This window comes from Phallusia mammillata, chromosome 2, assembly GCF_965637545.1.
Source record: "Phallusia mammillata chromosome 2, kaPhaMamm4.hap1.1, whole genome shotgun sequence".
Taxonomy (NCBI): Eukaryota; Metazoa; Chordata; class Ascidiacea; order Phlebobranchia; family Ascidiidae; genus Phallusia; species Phallusia mammillata.
Genome location: NC_137253.1, coordinates 16446538 through 16460741, shown reverse-complemented (window position 1 = coordinate 16460741; position 14204 = coordinate 16446538). Strand labels below are relative to the sequence as shown.

The window sequence follows — 14204 nt, the reverse complement described above, 5'->3', positions numbered from 1 at the left end:
CGTTTACCGACAGATGCAAATTGACTTTACATTAAATCTGTCAGAAAATAGTCTCAGAGGACATTTTGAAAAAAGATTTCTACAACAGTACTTGCTTCTCTAGTAGTTTATTACTTCTCTAATTTGACTTCCGTCGCATTGCCTATTTTTCACCAAAACAAACCTGGTGTGATTCAGGTTTGAGAATACTTACATTTTTTGTTTATTAGCTGAATTTAAATTTCTGTCGGCTTCGAGGGTTGCGCGGTGTTGGAATCCCGACCAAAAGTGTTCATTGACACTTAATGACAAGGAGATTTGAATTCAATTTACAGTACATGGCCGGTTAGCTCAGTTGATTAGAGCGTTGTGCTAATAACGCAAATGTCGCGGGTTCGATCCCCGTACTGGCCAGGTTATCGCCTCGATAGCTCAGTCGGGAGAGCGTCAGACTGAAGATCTGAAGGTCCCTGGTTCAATCCCGGGTCGAGGCAACACATCTTTTGTAATATTTTTTTCTACATTAGTTGTTCTGTGTTGGTGAGAATCACAACGAGAAAGTGCACTGAAAATGTTTACCGACAGATGCAAATTGACTTTACATTAAATCTGTCAGAAAATAGTCTCAGAGAACATTTTGAAAAAAGATTTCTACTACAGTAGGCTACTTACTTCTCTAGTAGTTATTACTTCTCTAATTTGACTTCCATCGCATTGCCTATTTTTCACCAAAACAAACCTGGTGTGATTCAGGTTTGAGAATACTTACATTTTTTGTTTATTAGCTGAATTTAAATTTCTGTCGGCTTCGAGGGTTGCGCGGTGTTGGAATCCCGACCAAAAGTGTTCATTGACACTTGACAAGGAGATTTGAATTCAATTTACTGCACATGGCCGGTTAGCTCACTTGGTTAGAGCGTTGTGCTAATAACGCAAATGTCGCGGGTTCGATCCCCGTTCTGGCCAGGTTATCGCCTCGATGGCTCAGTCGGGAGAGCGTCAGGCTGAAGATCTGAAGGTCCCTGGTTCAATCCCGGGTCGAGGCAACACATCTTTTGCAACATTTTGTAATATTGTTTTCTACATTTGTTGTTCTGTGTTGGTGAGAATCACAACGAGAAAGTACACTGAAAATGTTTACCGACAGATGCAAATTGACTTTACATTAAATCTGTCAGAAAATAGTCTCAGAGAACATTTTGAAAAAAGATTTCTACAACAGTAGGCTACTTGCTTCTCTAGTAGTTATTACTTCTCTAATTTTACATCCATCGCATTGCTTATTTTTCACCAAAACAAACCTGGTGTGATTCAGGTTTGAGAATACTTACATTGTTTGTTTATTAGCTGAATTTAAATTTCTGTCGGCTCCGAGGGTTGCGCGGTGTTGGAATCCCGACCAAAAGTGTTCATTGACACTTAATGACAAGGAGATTTGAATTGAATTTACAGCACATGGCCGGTTAGCTCAGTTGGTTAGAGCGTTGTGCTAATAACGCAAATGTCGCGGGTTCGATCCCCGTTCTGGCCAGGTTATCGCCTCGATAGCTCAGTCGGGAGAGCGTCAGACTGAAGATCTGAAGGTCCCTGGTTCAATCCCGGGTCGAGGCAACACATCTTTTGCAACATTTTGTAATATTGTTTTCTACATTAGTTGTTCTGTGTTGGTGAGAATCACAACGAGAAAGTACACTGAAAATGTTTACCGACAGATGCAAATTGACTTTACATTAAATCTGTCAGAAAATAGTCTCAGAGAACATTTTGAAAAAAGATTTCTACAACAGTACTTGCTTCTCTACTTCTCTAATTTGACTTCCGTCGCATTGCCTATTTTTCACCAAAACAAACCTGGTGTGATTCAGGTTTGAGAATACTTACATTTTTTGTTTATTAGCTGAATTTCAATTTCTGTCGGCTTCGAGGGTTGCGCGGTGTTGGAATCCCGACCAAAAGTGTTCATTGACACTTGACAAGGAGATTTGAATTCAATTTACAGCACATGGCCGGTTAGCTCAGTTGGTTAGAGCGTTGTGCTAATAACGCAAATGTCGCGGGTTCGATCCCCGTACTGGCCAGGTTATCGCCTCGATGGCTCAGTCGGGAGAGCGTCAGACTGAAGATCTGAAGGTCCCTGGTTCAATCCCGGGTCGAGGCAACACATCTTTTGCAACATTTTGTAATATTGTTTTCTACATTTGTTGTTCTGTGTTGGTGAGAATCACAACGAGAAAGTACACTGAAAATGTTTACCGACAGATGCAAATTGACTTTACATTAAATCTGTCAGAAAATAGTCTCAGAGAACATTTTGAAAAAAGATTTCTACAACAGTAGGCTACTTGCTTCTCTAGTAGTTATTACTTCTCTAATTTTACATCCATCGCATTGCCTATTTTTCACCAAAACAAACCTGGTGTGATTCAGGTTTGAGAATACTTACATTTTTTGTTTATTAGCTGAATTTAAATTTCTGTCGGCTTCGAGGGTTGCGCGGTGTTGGAATCCCGTCCAAAAGTGTTCATTGACACTTGACAAGGAGATTTGAATTCAATTTACTGCACATGGCCGGTTAGCTCAGTTGGTTAGAGCGTTGTGCTAATAACGCAAATGTCGCGGGTTCGATCGCCGTACTGGCCAGGTTATCGCCTCGATAGCTCAGTCGGGAGAGCGTCAGACTGAAGATCTGAAGGTCCATGATTCAATCCCGGGTCGAGGCAACACATTTTTTGCAACATTTTGTAATATTTTTTTCTACATTAGTTGTTCTGTGTTGGTGAGAATCACAACGAGAAAGTACACTAAAAACGTTTACCGACAGATGCAAATTGACTTTACATTAAATCTGTCAGAAAATAGTCTCAGAGGACATTTTGAAAAAAGATTTCTACAACAGTACTTGCTTCTCTAGTAGTTTATTACTTCTCTAATTTGACTTCCGTCGCATTGCCTATTTTTCACCAAAACAAACCTGGTGTGATTCAGGTTTGAGAATACTTACATTTTTTGTTTATTAGCTGAATTTCAATTTCTGTCGGCTTCGAGGGTTGCGCGGTGTTGGAATCCCGACCAAAAGTGTTCATTGACACTTAATGACAAGGAGATTTGAATTCAATTTACAGTACATGGCCGCTTAGCTCAGTTGATTAGAGCGTTGTGCTAATAACGCAAATGTCGCGGGTTCGATCCCCGTACTGGCCAGGTTATCGCCTCGATAGCTCAGTCGGGAGAGCGTCAGACTGAAGATCTGAAGGTCCCTGGTTCAATCCCGGGTCGAGGCAACACATCTTTTGCAACATTTTGTAATATTTTTTTCTACATTAGTTGTTCTGTGTTGGTGAGAATCACAACGAGAAAGTACACTGAAAATGTTTACCGACAGATGCAAATTGACTTTACATTAAATCTGTCAGAAAATAGTCTCAGAGAACATTTTGAAAAAAGATTTCTACAACAGTAGGCTACTTGCTTCTCTAGTAGTTATTACTTCTCTAATTTTACATCCATCGCATTGCCTATTTTTCACCAAAACAAACCTGGTGTGATTCAGGTTTGAGAATACTTACATTTTTTGTTTATTAGCTGAATTTCAATTTCTGTCGGCTTCGAGGGTTGCGCGGTGTTGGAATCCCGACCAAAAGTGTTCATTGACACTTAATGACAAGGAGATTTGAATTCAATTTACAGTACATGGCCGGTTAGCTCAGTTGATTAGAGCGTTGTGCTAATAACGCAAATGTCGCGGGTTCGATCCCCGTACTGGCCAGGTTATCGCCTCGATAGCTCAGTCGGGAGAGCGTCAGACTGAAGATCTGAAGGTCCCTGGTTCAATCCAGGGTCGAGGCAACACATCTTTTGTAATATTTTTTTCTGCATTAGTTGTTCTGTGTTGGTGAGAATCACAACGAGAAAGTGCACTGAAAATGTTTACCGACAGATGCAAATTGACTTTACATTAAATCTGTCAGAAAATAGTCTCAGAGAACATTTTGAAAAAAGATTTCTACTACAGTAGGCTACTTGCTTCTCTAGTAGTTATTGCTTCTCTAATTTGACTTCCATCGCATTGCTTATTTTTCACCAAAACAAACCTGGTGTGATTCAGGTTTGAGAATACTTACATTGTTTGTTTATTAGCTGAATTTCAATTTCTGTCGGCTCCGAGGGTTGCGCGGTGTTGGAATCCCGACCAAAAGTGTTCATTGACACTTGACAAGGAGATTTGAATTGAATTTACAGCACATGGCCGGTTAGCTCAGTTGGTTAGAGCGTTGTGCTAATAACGCAAATGTCGCGGGTTCGATCCCCGTACTGGCCAGGTTATCGCCTCGATAGCTCAGTCGGGAGAGCGTCAGACTGAAGATCTGAAGGTCCCTGGTTCAATCCAGGGTCGAGGCAACACATCTTTTGTAATATTTTTTTCTACATTAGTTGTTCTGTGTTGGTGAGAATCACAACGAGAAAGTGCACTGAAAATGTTTACCGACAGATGCAAATTGACTTTACATTAAATCTGTCAGAAAATAGTCTCAGAGAACATTTTGAAAAAAGATTTCTACTACAGTAGGCTACTTGCTTCTCTAGTAGTTATTGCTTCTCTAATTTGACTTCCATCGCATTGCTTATTTTTCACCAAAACAAACCTGGTGTGATTCAGGTTTGAGAATACTTACATTGTTTGTTTATTAGCTGAATTTCAATTTCTGTCGGCTCCGAGGGTTGCGCGGTGTTGGAATCCCGACCAAAAGTGTTCATTGACACTTGACAAGGAGATTTGAATTGAATTTACAGCACATGGCCGGTTAGCTCAGTTGGTTAGAGCGTTGTGCTAATAACGCAAATGTCGCGGGTTCGATCCCCGTACTGGCCAGGTTATCGCCTCGATAGCTCAGTCGGGAGAGCGTCAGACTGAAGATCTGAAGGTCCCTGGTTCAATCCCGGGTCGAGGCAACACATCTTTTGCAACATTTTGTAATATTGTTTTCTACATTAGTTGTTCTGTGTTGGTGAGAATCACAACGAGAAAGTACACTGAAAATGTTTACCGACAGATGCAAATTGACTTTACATTAAATCTGTCAGAAAATAGTCTCAGAGAACATTTTGAAAAAAGATTTCTACAACAGTACTTGCTTCTCTACTTCTCTAATTTGACTTCCGTCGCATTGCCTATTTTTCACCAAAACAAACCTGGTGTGATTCAGGTTTGAGAATACTTACATTGTTTGTTTATTAGCTGAATTTCAATTTCTGTCGGCTTCGAGGGTTGCGCGGTGTTGGAATCCCGACCAAAAGTGTTCATTGACACTTGACAAGGAGATTTGAATTCAATTTACTGCACATGGCCGGTTAGCTCAGTTGGTTAGAGCGTTGTGCTAATAACGCAAATGTCGCGGGTTCGATCCCCGTACTGGCCAGGTTATCGCCTCGATAGCTCAGTCGGGAGAGCGTCAGACTGAAGATCTGAAGGTCCCTGGTTCAATCCAGGGTCGAGGCAACACATCTTTTGCAACATTTTGTAATATTTTTTTCTACATTAGTTGTTCTGTGTTGGTGAGAATCACAACGAGAAAGTGCACTGAAAATGTTTACCGACAGATGCAAATTGACTTTACATTAAATCTGTCAGAAAATAGTCTCAGAGGACATTTTGAAAAAAGATTTCTACAACAGTAGGCTACTTGCTTCTCTAGTAGTTTATTACTTCTCTAATTTGACTTCCGTCGCATTGCCTATTTTTCACCAAAACAAACCTGGTGTGATTCAGGTTTGAGAATACTTACATTGTTTGTTTATTAGCTGAATTTAAATTTCTGTCGGCTTCGAGGGTTGCGCGGTGTTGGAATCCCGACCAAAAGTGTTCATTGACACTTAATGACAAGGAGATTTGAATTCATTTTACAGCACATGGCCGGTTAGCTCAGTTGGTTAGAGCGTTGTGCTAATAACGCAAATGTCGCGGGTTCGATCCCCGTACTGGCCAGGTTATCGCCTCGATAGCTCAGTCGGGAGAGCGTCAGACTGAAGATCTGAAGGTCCCTGGTTCAATCCCGGGTCGAGGCAACACATCTTTTGCAACATTTTGTAATATTTTTTTCTACATTTGTTGTTCTGTGTTGGTGAGAATCACAACGAGAAAGTACACTGAAAATGTTTACCGACAGATGCAAATTGACTTTACATTAAATCTGTCAGAAAATAGTCTCAGAGAACATTTTGAAAAAAGATTTCTACAACAGTAGGCTACTTGCTTCTCTAGTAGTTATTACTTCTCTAATTTTACATCCATCGCATTGCCTATTTTTCACCAAAACAAACCTGGTGTGATTCAGGTTTGAGAATACTTACATTTTTTGTTTATTAGCTGAATTTAAATTTCTGTCGGCTTCGAGGGTTGCGCGGTGTTGGAATCCCGTCCAAAAGTGTTCATTGACACTTGACAAGGAGATTTGAATTCAATTTACTGCACATGGCCGGTTAGCTCAGTTGGTTAGAGCGTTGTGCTAATAACGCAAATGTCGCGGGTTCGATCGCCGTACTGGCCAGGTTATCGCCTCGATAGCTCAGTCGGGAGAGCGTCAGACTGAAGATCTGAAGGTCCATGATTCAATCCCGGGTCGAGGCAACACATTTTTTGCAACATTTTGTAATATTTTTTTCTACATTAGTTGTTCTGTGTTGGTGAGAATCACAACGAGAAAGTACACTAAAAACGTTTACCGACAGATGCAAATTGACTTTAAATTAAATCTGTCAGTAAATAGTCTCAGAGGACATTTTGAAAAAAGATTTCTACAACAGTACTTGCTTCTCTAGTAGTTTATTACTTCTCTAATTTGACTTCCGTCGCATTGCCTATTTTTCACCAAAACAAACCTGGTGTGATTCAGGTTTGAGAATACTTACATTTTTTGTTTATTAGCTGAATTTCAATTTCTGTCGGCTTCGAGGGTTGCGCGGTGTTGGAATCCCGACCAAAAGTGTTCATTGACACTTAATGACAAGGAGATTTGAATTCAATTTACAGTACATGGCCGCTTAGCTCAGTTGATTAGAGCATTGTGCTAATAACGCAAATGTCGCGGGTTCGATCGCCGTACTGGCCAGGTTATCGCCTCGATAGCTCAGTCGGGAGAGCGTCAGACTGAAGATCTGAAGGTCCCTGGTTCAATCCCGGGTCGAGGCAACACATCTTTTGCAACATTTTGTAATATTGTTTTCTACATTTGTTGTTCTGTGTTGGTGAGAATCACAACGAGAAAGTACACTGAAAATGTTTACCGACAGATGCAAATTGACTTTACATTAAATCTGTCAGAAAATAGTCTCAGAGAACATTTTGAAAAAAGATTTCTACAACAGTAGGCTACTTGCTTCTCTAGTAGTTATTACTTCTCTAATTTTACATCCATCGCATTGCTTATTTTTCACCAAAACAAACCTGGTGTGATTCAGGTTTGAGAATACTTACATTGTTTGTTTATTAGCTGAATTTAAATTTCTGTCGGCTCCGAGGGTTGCGCGGTGTTGGAATCCCGACCAAAAGTGTTCATTGACACTTAATGACAAGGAGATTTGAATTCAATTTACAGCACATGGCCGGTTAGCTCAGTTGGTTAGAGCGTTGTGCTAATAACGCAAATGTCGTGGGTTCGATCCCCGTACTGGCCAGGTTATCGCCTCGATAGCTCAGTCGGGAGAGCGTCAGACTGAAGATCTGAAGGTCCCTGGTTCAATCCCGGGTCGAGGCAACACATCTTTTGCAACATTTTGTAATATTGTTTTCTACATTAGTTGTTCTGTGTTGGTGAGAATCACAACGAGAAAGTACACTGAAAATGTTTACCGACAGATGCAAATTGACTTTACATTAAATCTGTCAGAAAATAGTCTCAGAGAACATTTTGAAAAAAGATTTCTACAACAGTACTTGCTTCTCTACTTCTCTAATTTGACTTCCGTCGCATTGCCTATTTTTCACCAAAACAAACCTGGTGTGATTCAGGTTTGAGAATACTTACATTTTTTGTTTATTAGCTGAATTTCAATTTCTGTCGGCTTCGAGGGTTGCGCGGTGTTGGAATCCCGACCAAAAGTGTTCATTGACACTTGACAAGGAGATTTGAATTCAATTTACTGCACATGGCCGGTTAGCTCAGTTGGTTAGAGCGTTGTGCTAATAACGCAAATGTCGCGGGTTCGATCCCCGTACTGGCCAGGTTATCGCCTCGATAGCTCAGTCGGGAGAGCGTCAGACTGAAGATCTGAAGGTCCCTGGTTCAATCCAGGGTCGAGGCAACACATCTTTTGCAACATTTTGTAATATTTTTTTCTACATTAGTTGTTCTGTGTTGGTGAGAATCACAACGAGAAAGTGCACTGAAAATGTTTACCGACAGATGCAAATTGACTTTACATTAAATCTGTCAGAAAATAGTCTCAGAGGACATTTTGAAAAAAGATTTCTACAACAGTAGGCTACTTGCTTCTCTAGTAGTTTATTACTTCTCTAATTTGACTTCCGTCGCATTGCCTATTTTTCACCAAAACACACCTGGTGTGATTCAGGTTTGAGAATACTTACATTGTTTGTTTATTAGCTGAATTTCAATTTCTGTCGGCTTCGAGGGTTGCGCGGTGTTGGAATCCCGACCAAAAGTGTTCATTGACACTTAATGACAAGGAGATTTGAATTCATTTAACAGCACATGGCCGGTTAGCTCAGTTGGTTAGAGCGTTGTGCTAATAACGCAAATGTCGCGGGTTCGATCCCCGTACTGGCCAGGTTATCGCCTCGATAGCTCAGTCGGGAGAGCGTCAGACTGAAGATCTGAAGGTCCCTGGTTCAATCCCGGGTCGAGGCAACACATCTTTTGCAACATTTTGTAATATTGTTTTCTACATTTGTTGTTCTGTGTTGGTGAGAATCACAACGAGAAAGTACACTGAAAATGTTTACCGACAGATGCAAATTGACTTTACATTAAATCTGTCAGAAAATAGTCTCAGAGAACATTTTGAAAAAAGATTTCTACAACAGTAGGCTACTTGCTTCTCTAGTAGTTATTACTTCTCTAATTTTACATCCATCGCATTGCCTATTTTTCACCAAAACAAACCTGGTGTGATTCAGGTTTGAGAATACTTACATTTTTTGTTTATTAGCTGAATTTAAATTTCTGTCGGCTTCGAGGGTTGCGCGGTGTTGGAATCCCGTCCAAAAGTGTTCATTGACACTTGACAAGGAGATTTGAATTCAATTTACTGCACATGGCCGGTTAGCTCAGTTGGTTAGAGCGTTGTGCTAATAACGCAAATGTCGCGGGTTCGATCGCCGTACTGGCCAGGTTATCGCCTCGATAGCTCAGTCGGGAGAGCGTCAGACTGAAGATCTGAAGGTCCATGATTCAATCCCGGGTCGAGGCAACACATTTTTTGCAACATTTTGTAATATTTTTTTCTACATTAGTTGTTCTGTGTTGGTGAGAATCACAACGAGAAAGTACACTAAAAACGTTTACCGACAGATGCAAATTGACTTTACATTAAATCTGTCAGTAAATAGTCTCAGAGGACATTTTGAAAAAAGATTTCTACAACAGTACTTGCTTCTCTAGTAGTTTATTACTTCTCTAATTTGACTTCCGTCGCATTGCCTATTTTTCACCAAAACAAACCTGGTGTGATTCAGGTTTGAGAATACTTACATTTTTTGTTTATTAGCTGAATTTCAATTTCTGTCGGCTTCGAGGGTTGCGCGGTGTTGGAATCCCGACCAAAAGTGTTCATTGACACTTAATGACAAGGAGATTTGAATTCAATTTACAGTACATGGCCGCTTAGCTCAGTTGATTAGAGCATTGTGCTAATAACGCAAATGTCGCGGGTTCGATCGCCGTACTGGCCAGGTTATCGCCTCGATAGCTCAGTCGGGAGAGCGTCAGACTGAAGATCTGAAGGTCCCTGGTTCAATCCCGGGTCGAGGCAACACATCTTTTGCAACATTTTGTAATATTGTTTTCTACATTTGTTGTTCTGTGTTGGTGAGAATCACAACGAGAAAGTACACTGAAAATGTTTACCGACAGATGCAAATTGACTTTACATTAAATCTGTCAGAAAATAGTCTCAGAGAACATTTTGAAAAAAGATTTCTACAACAGTAGGCTACTTGCTTCTCTAGTAGTTATTACTTCTCTAATTTTACATCCATCGCATTGCTTATTTTTCACCAAAACAAACCTGGTGTGATTCAGGTTTGAGAATACTTACATTGTTTGTTTATTAGCTGAATTTCAATTTCTGTCGGCTCCGAGGGTTGCGCGGTGTTGGAATCCCGACCAAAAGTGTTCATTGACACTTAATGACAAGGAGATTTGAATTCAATTTACAGCACATGGCCGGTTAGCTCAGTTGGTTAGAGCGTTGTGCTAATAACGCAAATGTCGTGGGTTCGATCCCCGTACTGGCCAGGTTATCGCCTCGATAGCTCAGTCGGGAGAGCGTCAGACTGAAGATCTGAAGGTCCCTGGTTCAATCCCGGGTCGAGGCAACACATCTTTTGCAACATTTTGTAATATTGTTTTCTACATTAGTTGTTCTGTGTTGGTGAGAATCACAACGAGAAAGTACACTGAAAATGTTTACCGACAGATGCAAATTGACTTTACATTAAATCTGTCAGAAAATAGTCTCAGAGAACATTTTGAAAAAAGATTTCTACAACAGTACTTGCTTCTCTACTTCTCTAATTTGACTTCCGTCGCATTGCCTATTTTTCACCAAAACAAACCTGGTGTGATTCAGGTTTGAGAATACTTACATTTTTTGTTTATTAGCTGAATTTCAATTTCTGTCGGCTTCGAGGGTTGCGCGGTGTTGGAATCCCGACCAAAAGTGTTCATTGACACTTGACAAGGAGATTTGAATTCATTTTACAGCACATGGCCGGTTAACTCAGTTGGTTAGAGCGTTGTGCTAATAACGCAAATGTCGCGGGTTCGATCCCCGTACTGGCCAGGTTATCGCCTCGATAGCTCAGTCGGGAGAGCGTCAGACTGAAGATCTGAAGGTCCCTGGTTCAATCCCGGGTCGAGGCAACACATCTTTTGCAACATTTTGTAATATTGTTTTCTACATTTGTTGTTCTGTGTTGGTGAGAATCACAACGAGAAAGTACACTGAAAATGTTTACCGACAGATGCAAATTGACTTTACATTAAATCTGTCAGAAAATAGTCTCAGAGAACATTTTGAAAAAAGATTTCTACAACAGTAGGCTACTTGCTTCTCTAGTAGTTATTACTTCTCTAATTTTACATCCATCGCATTGCCTATTTTTCACCAAAACAAACCTGGTGTGATTCAGGTTTGAGAATACTTACATTTTTTGTTTATTAGCTGAATTTAAATTTCTGTCGGCTTCGAGGGTTGCGCGGTGTTGGAATCCCGTCCAAAAGTGTTCATTGACACTTGACAAGGAGATTTGAATTCAATTTACTGCACATGGCCGGTTAGCTCAGTTGGTTAGAGCGTTGTGCTAATAACGCAAATGTCGCGGGTTCGATCGCCGTACTGGCCAGGTTATCGCCTCGATAGCTCAGTCGGGAGAGCGTCAGACTGAAGATCTGAAGGTCCATGATTCAATCCCGGGTCGAGGCAACACATTTTTTGCAACATTTTGTAATATTTTTTTCTACATTAGTTGTTCTGTGTTGGTGAGAATCACAACGAGAAAGTACACTAAAAACGTTTACCGACAGATGCAAATTGACTTTACATTAAATCTGTCAGAAAATAGTCTCAGAGGACATTTTGAAAAAAGATTTCTACAACAGTACTTGCTTCTCTAGTAGTTTATTACTTCTCTAATTTGACTTCCGTCGCATTGCCTATTTTTCACCAAAACAAACCTGGTGTGATTCAGGTTTGAGAATACTTACATTTTTTGTTTATTAGCTGAATTTCAATTTCTGTCGGCTTCGAGGGTTGCGCGGTGTTGGAATCCCGACCAAAAGTGTTCATTGACACTTAATGACAAGGAGATTTGAATTCAATTTACAGTACATGGCCGGTTAGCTCAGTTGATTAGAGCGTTGTGCTAATAACGCAAATGTCGCGGGTTCGATCCCCGTACTGGCCAGGTTATCGCCTCGATAGCTCAGTCGGGAGAGCGTCAGACTGAAGATCTGAAGGTCCCTGGTTCAATCCCGGGTCGAGGCAACACATCTTTTGCAACATTTTGTAATATTTTTTTCTACATTAGTTGTTCTGTGTTGGTGAGAATCACAACGAGAAAGTGCACTGAAAATGTTTACCGACAGATGCAAATTGACTTTACATTAAATCTGTCAGAAAATAGTCTCAGAGGACATTTTGAAAAAAGATTTCTACAACAGTACTTGCTTCTCTAGTAGTTTATTACTTCTCTAATTTGACTTCCGTCACATTGCCTATTTTTCACCAAAACAAACCTGGTGTGATTCAGGTTTGAGAATACTTACATTGTTTGTTTATTAGCTGAATTTCAATTTCTGTCGGCTTCGAGGGTTGCGCGGTGTTGGAATCCCGACCAAAAGTGTTCATTGACACTTAATGACAAGGAGATTTGAATTCAATTTACAGTACATGGCCGGTTAGCTCAGTTGATTAGAGCGTTGTGCTAATAACGCAAATGTCGCGGGTTCGATCCCCGTACTGGCCAGGTTATCGCCTCGATAGCTCAGTCGGGAGAGCGTCAGACTGAAGATCTGAAGGTCCCTGGTTCAATCCAGGGTCGAGGCAACACATCTTTTGTAATATTTTTTTCTGCATTAGTTGTTCTGTGTTGGTGAGAATCACAACGAGAAAGTGCACTGAAAATGTTTACCGACAGATGCAAATTGACTTTACATTAAATCTGTCAGAAAATAGTCTCAGAGAACATTTTGAAAAAAGATTTCTACTACAGTAGGCTACTTGCTTCTCTAGTAGTTATTGCTTCTCTAATTTGACTTCCATCGCATTGCTTATTTTTCACCAAAACAAACCTGGTGTGATTCAGGTTTGAGAATACTTACATTGTTTGTTTATTAGCTGAATTTCAATTTCTGTCGGCTCCGAGGGTTGCGCGGTGTTGGAATCCCGACCAAAAGTGTTCATTGACACTTGACAAGGAGATTTGAATTGAATTTACAGCACATGGCCGGTTAGCTCAGTTGGTTAGAGCGTTGTGCTAATAACGCAAATGTCGCGGGTTCGATCCCCGTACTGGCCAGGTTATCGCCTCGATAGCTCAGTCGGGAGAGCGTCAGACTGAAGATCTGAAGGTCCCTGGTTCAATCCCGGGTCGAGGCAACACATCTTTTGCAACATTTTGTAATATTGTTTTCTACATTAGTTGTTCTGTGTTGGTGAGAATCACAACGAGAAAGTGCACTGAAAATGTTTACCGACAGATGCAAATTGACTTTACATTAAATCTGTCAGAAAATAGTCTCAGAGGACATTTTGAAAAAAGATTTCTACAACAGTAGGCTACTTGCTTCTCTAGTAGTTTATTACTTCTCTAATTTGACTTCCGTCACATTGCCTATTTTTCACCAAAACAAACCTGGTGTGATTCAGGTTTGAGAATACTTACATTTTTTGTTTATTAGCTGAATTTCAATTTCTGTCGGCTTCGAGGGTTGCGCGGTGTTGGAATCCCGACCAAAAGTGTTCATTGACACTTGACAAGGAGATTTGAATTCAATTTACAGCACATGGCCGGTTAGCTCAGTTGATTAGAGCGTTGTGCTAATAACGCAAATGTCGCGGGTTCGATCCCCGTACTGGCCAGGTTATCGCCTCGATAGCTCAGTCGGGAGAGCGTCAGACTGAAGATCTGAAGGTCCCTGGTTCAATCCCGGGTCGAGGCAACACATCTTTTGCAACATTTTGTAATATTTTTTTCTACATTAGTTGTTCTGTGTTGGTGAGAATCACAACGAGAAAGTGCACTGAAAATGTTTACCGACAGATGCAAATTGACTTTACATTAAATCTGTCAGAAAATAGTCTCAGAGGACATTTTGAAAAAAGATTTCTACAACAGTACTTGCTTCTCTAGTAGTTTATTACTTCTCTAATTTGACTTCCGTCACATTGCCTATTTTTCACCAAAACAAACCTGGTGTGATTCAGGTTTGAGAATACTTACATTGTTTGTTTATTAGCTGAATTTCAATTTCTGTCGGCTTCGAGGG

The 14204-nt window shown here is 40.6% G+C and overlaps 35 non-coding genes across 35 annotated transcripts; all 35 read left to right on the top strand.

Annotated features, from left to right (window-relative positions):
* Window positions 1–319: 319 nt before the first annotated feature.
* On the top strand, window positions 320–393 carry Trnai-aau (transfer RNA isoleucine (anticodon AAU)). Its single transcript has one exon. It is a non-coding gene; the product is annotated as a tRNA-Ile (tRNA).
* Window positions 394–400: 7 nt separating this feature from the next.
* Trnaf-gaa (transfer RNA phenylalanine (anticodon GAA)) lies at window positions 401–473 on the top strand. Its single transcript has one exon. It is a non-coding gene; the product is annotated as a tRNA-Phe (tRNA).
* A 479-nt stretch (window positions 474–952) lies between these two features.
* On the top strand, window positions 953–1025 carry Trnaf-gaa (transfer RNA phenylalanine (anticodon GAA)). The gene has a single exon. It is a non-coding gene; the product is annotated as a tRNA-Phe (tRNA).
* Window positions 1026–1517: 492 nt separating this feature from the next.
* Trnaf-gaa (transfer RNA phenylalanine (anticodon GAA)) lies at window positions 1518–1590 on the top strand. Its single transcript has one exon. It is a non-coding gene; the product is annotated as a tRNA-Phe (tRNA).
* Window positions 1591–1983: 393 nt separating this feature from the next.
* Window positions 1984–2057, top strand: Trnai-aau (transfer RNA isoleucine (anticodon AAU)). The gene has a single exon. It is a non-coding gene; the product is annotated as a tRNA-Ile (tRNA).
* A 7-nt stretch (window positions 2058–2064) lies between these two features.
* On the top strand, window positions 2065–2137 carry Trnaf-gaa (transfer RNA phenylalanine (anticodon GAA)). The gene has a single exon. It is a non-coding gene; the product is annotated as a tRNA-Phe (tRNA).
* A 1050-nt stretch (window positions 2138–3187) lies between these two features.
* On the top strand, window positions 3188–3260 carry Trnaf-gaa (transfer RNA phenylalanine (anticodon GAA)). Its single transcript has one exon. It is a non-coding gene; the product is annotated as a tRNA-Phe (tRNA).
* Window positions 3261–3671: 411 nt separating this feature from the next.
* Window positions 3672–3745, top strand: Trnai-aau (transfer RNA isoleucine (anticodon AAU)). The gene has a single exon. It is a non-coding gene; the product is annotated as a tRNA-Ile (tRNA).
* A 478-nt stretch (window positions 3746–4223) lies between these two features.
* Window positions 4224–4297, top strand: Trnai-aau (transfer RNA isoleucine (anticodon AAU)). The gene has a single exon. It is a non-coding gene; the product is annotated as a tRNA-Ile (tRNA).
* A 7-nt stretch (window positions 4298–4304) lies between these two features.
* Window positions 4305–4377, top strand: Trnaf-gaa (transfer RNA phenylalanine (anticodon GAA)). Its single transcript has one exon. It is a non-coding gene; the product is annotated as a tRNA-Phe (tRNA).
* A 398-nt stretch (window positions 4378–4775) lies between these two features.
* Trnai-aau (transfer RNA isoleucine (anticodon AAU)) lies at window positions 4776–4849 on the top strand. The gene has a single exon. It is a non-coding gene; the product is annotated as a tRNA-Ile (tRNA).
* Window positions 4850–4856: 7 nt separating this feature from the next.
* On the top strand, window positions 4857–4929 carry Trnaf-gaa (transfer RNA phenylalanine (anticodon GAA)). The gene has a single exon. It is a non-coding gene; the product is annotated as a tRNA-Phe (tRNA).
* A 393-nt stretch (window positions 4930–5322) lies between these two features.
* Window positions 5323–5396, top strand: Trnai-aau (transfer RNA isoleucine (anticodon AAU)). Its single transcript has one exon. It is a non-coding gene; the product is annotated as a tRNA-Ile (tRNA).
* A 7-nt stretch (window positions 5397–5403) lies between these two features.
* Window positions 5404–5476, top strand: Trnaf-gaa (transfer RNA phenylalanine (anticodon GAA)). The gene has a single exon. It is a non-coding gene; the product is annotated as a tRNA-Phe (tRNA).
* A 412-nt stretch (window positions 5477–5888) lies between these two features.
* Window positions 5889–5962, top strand: Trnai-aau (transfer RNA isoleucine (anticodon AAU)). Its single transcript has one exon. It is a non-coding gene; the product is annotated as a tRNA-Ile (tRNA).
* A 7-nt stretch (window positions 5963–5969) lies between these two features.
* Trnaf-gaa (transfer RNA phenylalanine (anticodon GAA)) lies at window positions 5970–6042 on the top strand. Its single transcript has one exon. It is a non-coding gene; the product is annotated as a tRNA-Phe (tRNA).
* Window positions 6043–7092: 1050 nt separating this feature from the next.
* Window positions 7093–7165, top strand: Trnaf-gaa (transfer RNA phenylalanine (anticodon GAA)). Its single transcript has one exon. It is a non-coding gene; the product is annotated as a tRNA-Phe (tRNA).
* A 411-nt stretch (window positions 7166–7576) lies between these two features.
* Trnai-aau (transfer RNA isoleucine (anticodon AAU)) lies at window positions 7577–7650 on the top strand. The gene has a single exon. It is a non-coding gene; the product is annotated as a tRNA-Ile (tRNA).
* Window positions 7651–7657: 7 nt separating this feature from the next.
* Window positions 7658–7730, top strand: Trnaf-gaa (transfer RNA phenylalanine (anticodon GAA)). The gene has a single exon. It is a non-coding gene; the product is annotated as a tRNA-Phe (tRNA).
* A 393-nt stretch (window positions 7731–8123) lies between these two features.
* Window positions 8124–8197, top strand: Trnai-aau (transfer RNA isoleucine (anticodon AAU)). Its single transcript has one exon. It is a non-coding gene; the product is annotated as a tRNA-Ile (tRNA).
* A 7-nt stretch (window positions 8198–8204) lies between these two features.
* Trnaf-gaa (transfer RNA phenylalanine (anticodon GAA)) lies at window positions 8205–8277 on the top strand. The gene has a single exon. It is a non-coding gene; the product is annotated as a tRNA-Phe (tRNA).
* A 412-nt stretch (window positions 8278–8689) lies between these two features.
* Window positions 8690–8763, top strand: Trnai-aau (transfer RNA isoleucine (anticodon AAU)). Its single transcript has one exon. It is a non-coding gene; the product is annotated as a tRNA-Ile (tRNA).
* A 7-nt stretch (window positions 8764–8770) lies between these two features.
* Window positions 8771–8843, top strand: Trnaf-gaa (transfer RNA phenylalanine (anticodon GAA)). Its single transcript has one exon. It is a non-coding gene; the product is annotated as a tRNA-Phe (tRNA).
* A 1050-nt stretch (window positions 8844–9893) lies between these two features.
* Trnaf-gaa (transfer RNA phenylalanine (anticodon GAA)) lies at window positions 9894–9966 on the top strand. Its single transcript has one exon. It is a non-coding gene; the product is annotated as a tRNA-Phe (tRNA).
* A 411-nt stretch (window positions 9967–10377) lies between these two features.
* Window positions 10378–10451, top strand: Trnai-aau (transfer RNA isoleucine (anticodon AAU)). Its single transcript has one exon. It is a non-coding gene; the product is annotated as a tRNA-Ile (tRNA).
* Window positions 10452–10458: 7 nt separating this feature from the next.
* Trnaf-gaa (transfer RNA phenylalanine (anticodon GAA)) lies at window positions 10459–10531 on the top strand. The gene has a single exon. It is a non-coding gene; the product is annotated as a tRNA-Phe (tRNA).
* Window positions 10532–11005: 474 nt separating this feature from the next.
* On the top strand, window positions 11006–11078 carry Trnaf-gaa (transfer RNA phenylalanine (anticodon GAA)). The gene has a single exon. It is a non-coding gene; the product is annotated as a tRNA-Phe (tRNA).
* A 969-nt stretch (window positions 11079–12047) lies between these two features.
* Trnai-aau (transfer RNA isoleucine (anticodon AAU)) lies at window positions 12048–12121 on the top strand. Its single transcript has one exon. It is a non-coding gene; the product is annotated as a tRNA-Ile (tRNA).
* A 7-nt stretch (window positions 12122–12128) lies between these two features.
* On the top strand, window positions 12129–12201 carry Trnaf-gaa (transfer RNA phenylalanine (anticodon GAA)). The gene has a single exon. It is a non-coding gene; the product is annotated as a tRNA-Phe (tRNA).
* A 407-nt stretch (window positions 12202–12608) lies between these two features.
* On the top strand, window positions 12609–12682 carry Trnai-aau (transfer RNA isoleucine (anticodon AAU)). Its single transcript has one exon. It is a non-coding gene; the product is annotated as a tRNA-Ile (tRNA).
* Window positions 12683–12689: 7 nt separating this feature from the next.
* On the top strand, window positions 12690–12762 carry Trnaf-gaa (transfer RNA phenylalanine (anticodon GAA)). Its single transcript has one exon. It is a non-coding gene; the product is annotated as a tRNA-Phe (tRNA).
* Window positions 12763–13160: 398 nt separating this feature from the next.
* Window positions 13161–13234, top strand: Trnai-aau (transfer RNA isoleucine (anticodon AAU)). Its single transcript has one exon. It is a non-coding gene; the product is annotated as a tRNA-Ile (tRNA).
* A 7-nt stretch (window positions 13235–13241) lies between these two features.
* On the top strand, window positions 13242–13314 carry Trnaf-gaa (transfer RNA phenylalanine (anticodon GAA)). The gene has a single exon. It is a non-coding gene; the product is annotated as a tRNA-Phe (tRNA).
* A 409-nt stretch (window positions 13315–13723) lies between these two features.
* Window positions 13724–13797, top strand: Trnai-aau (transfer RNA isoleucine (anticodon AAU)). Its single transcript has one exon. It is a non-coding gene; the product is annotated as a tRNA-Ile (tRNA).
* A 7-nt stretch (window positions 13798–13804) lies between these two features.
* On the top strand, window positions 13805–13877 carry Trnaf-gaa (transfer RNA phenylalanine (anticodon GAA)). The gene has a single exon. It is a non-coding gene; the product is annotated as a tRNA-Phe (tRNA).
* The last annotated feature ends 327 nt before the right edge of the window (window positions 13878–14204 follow it).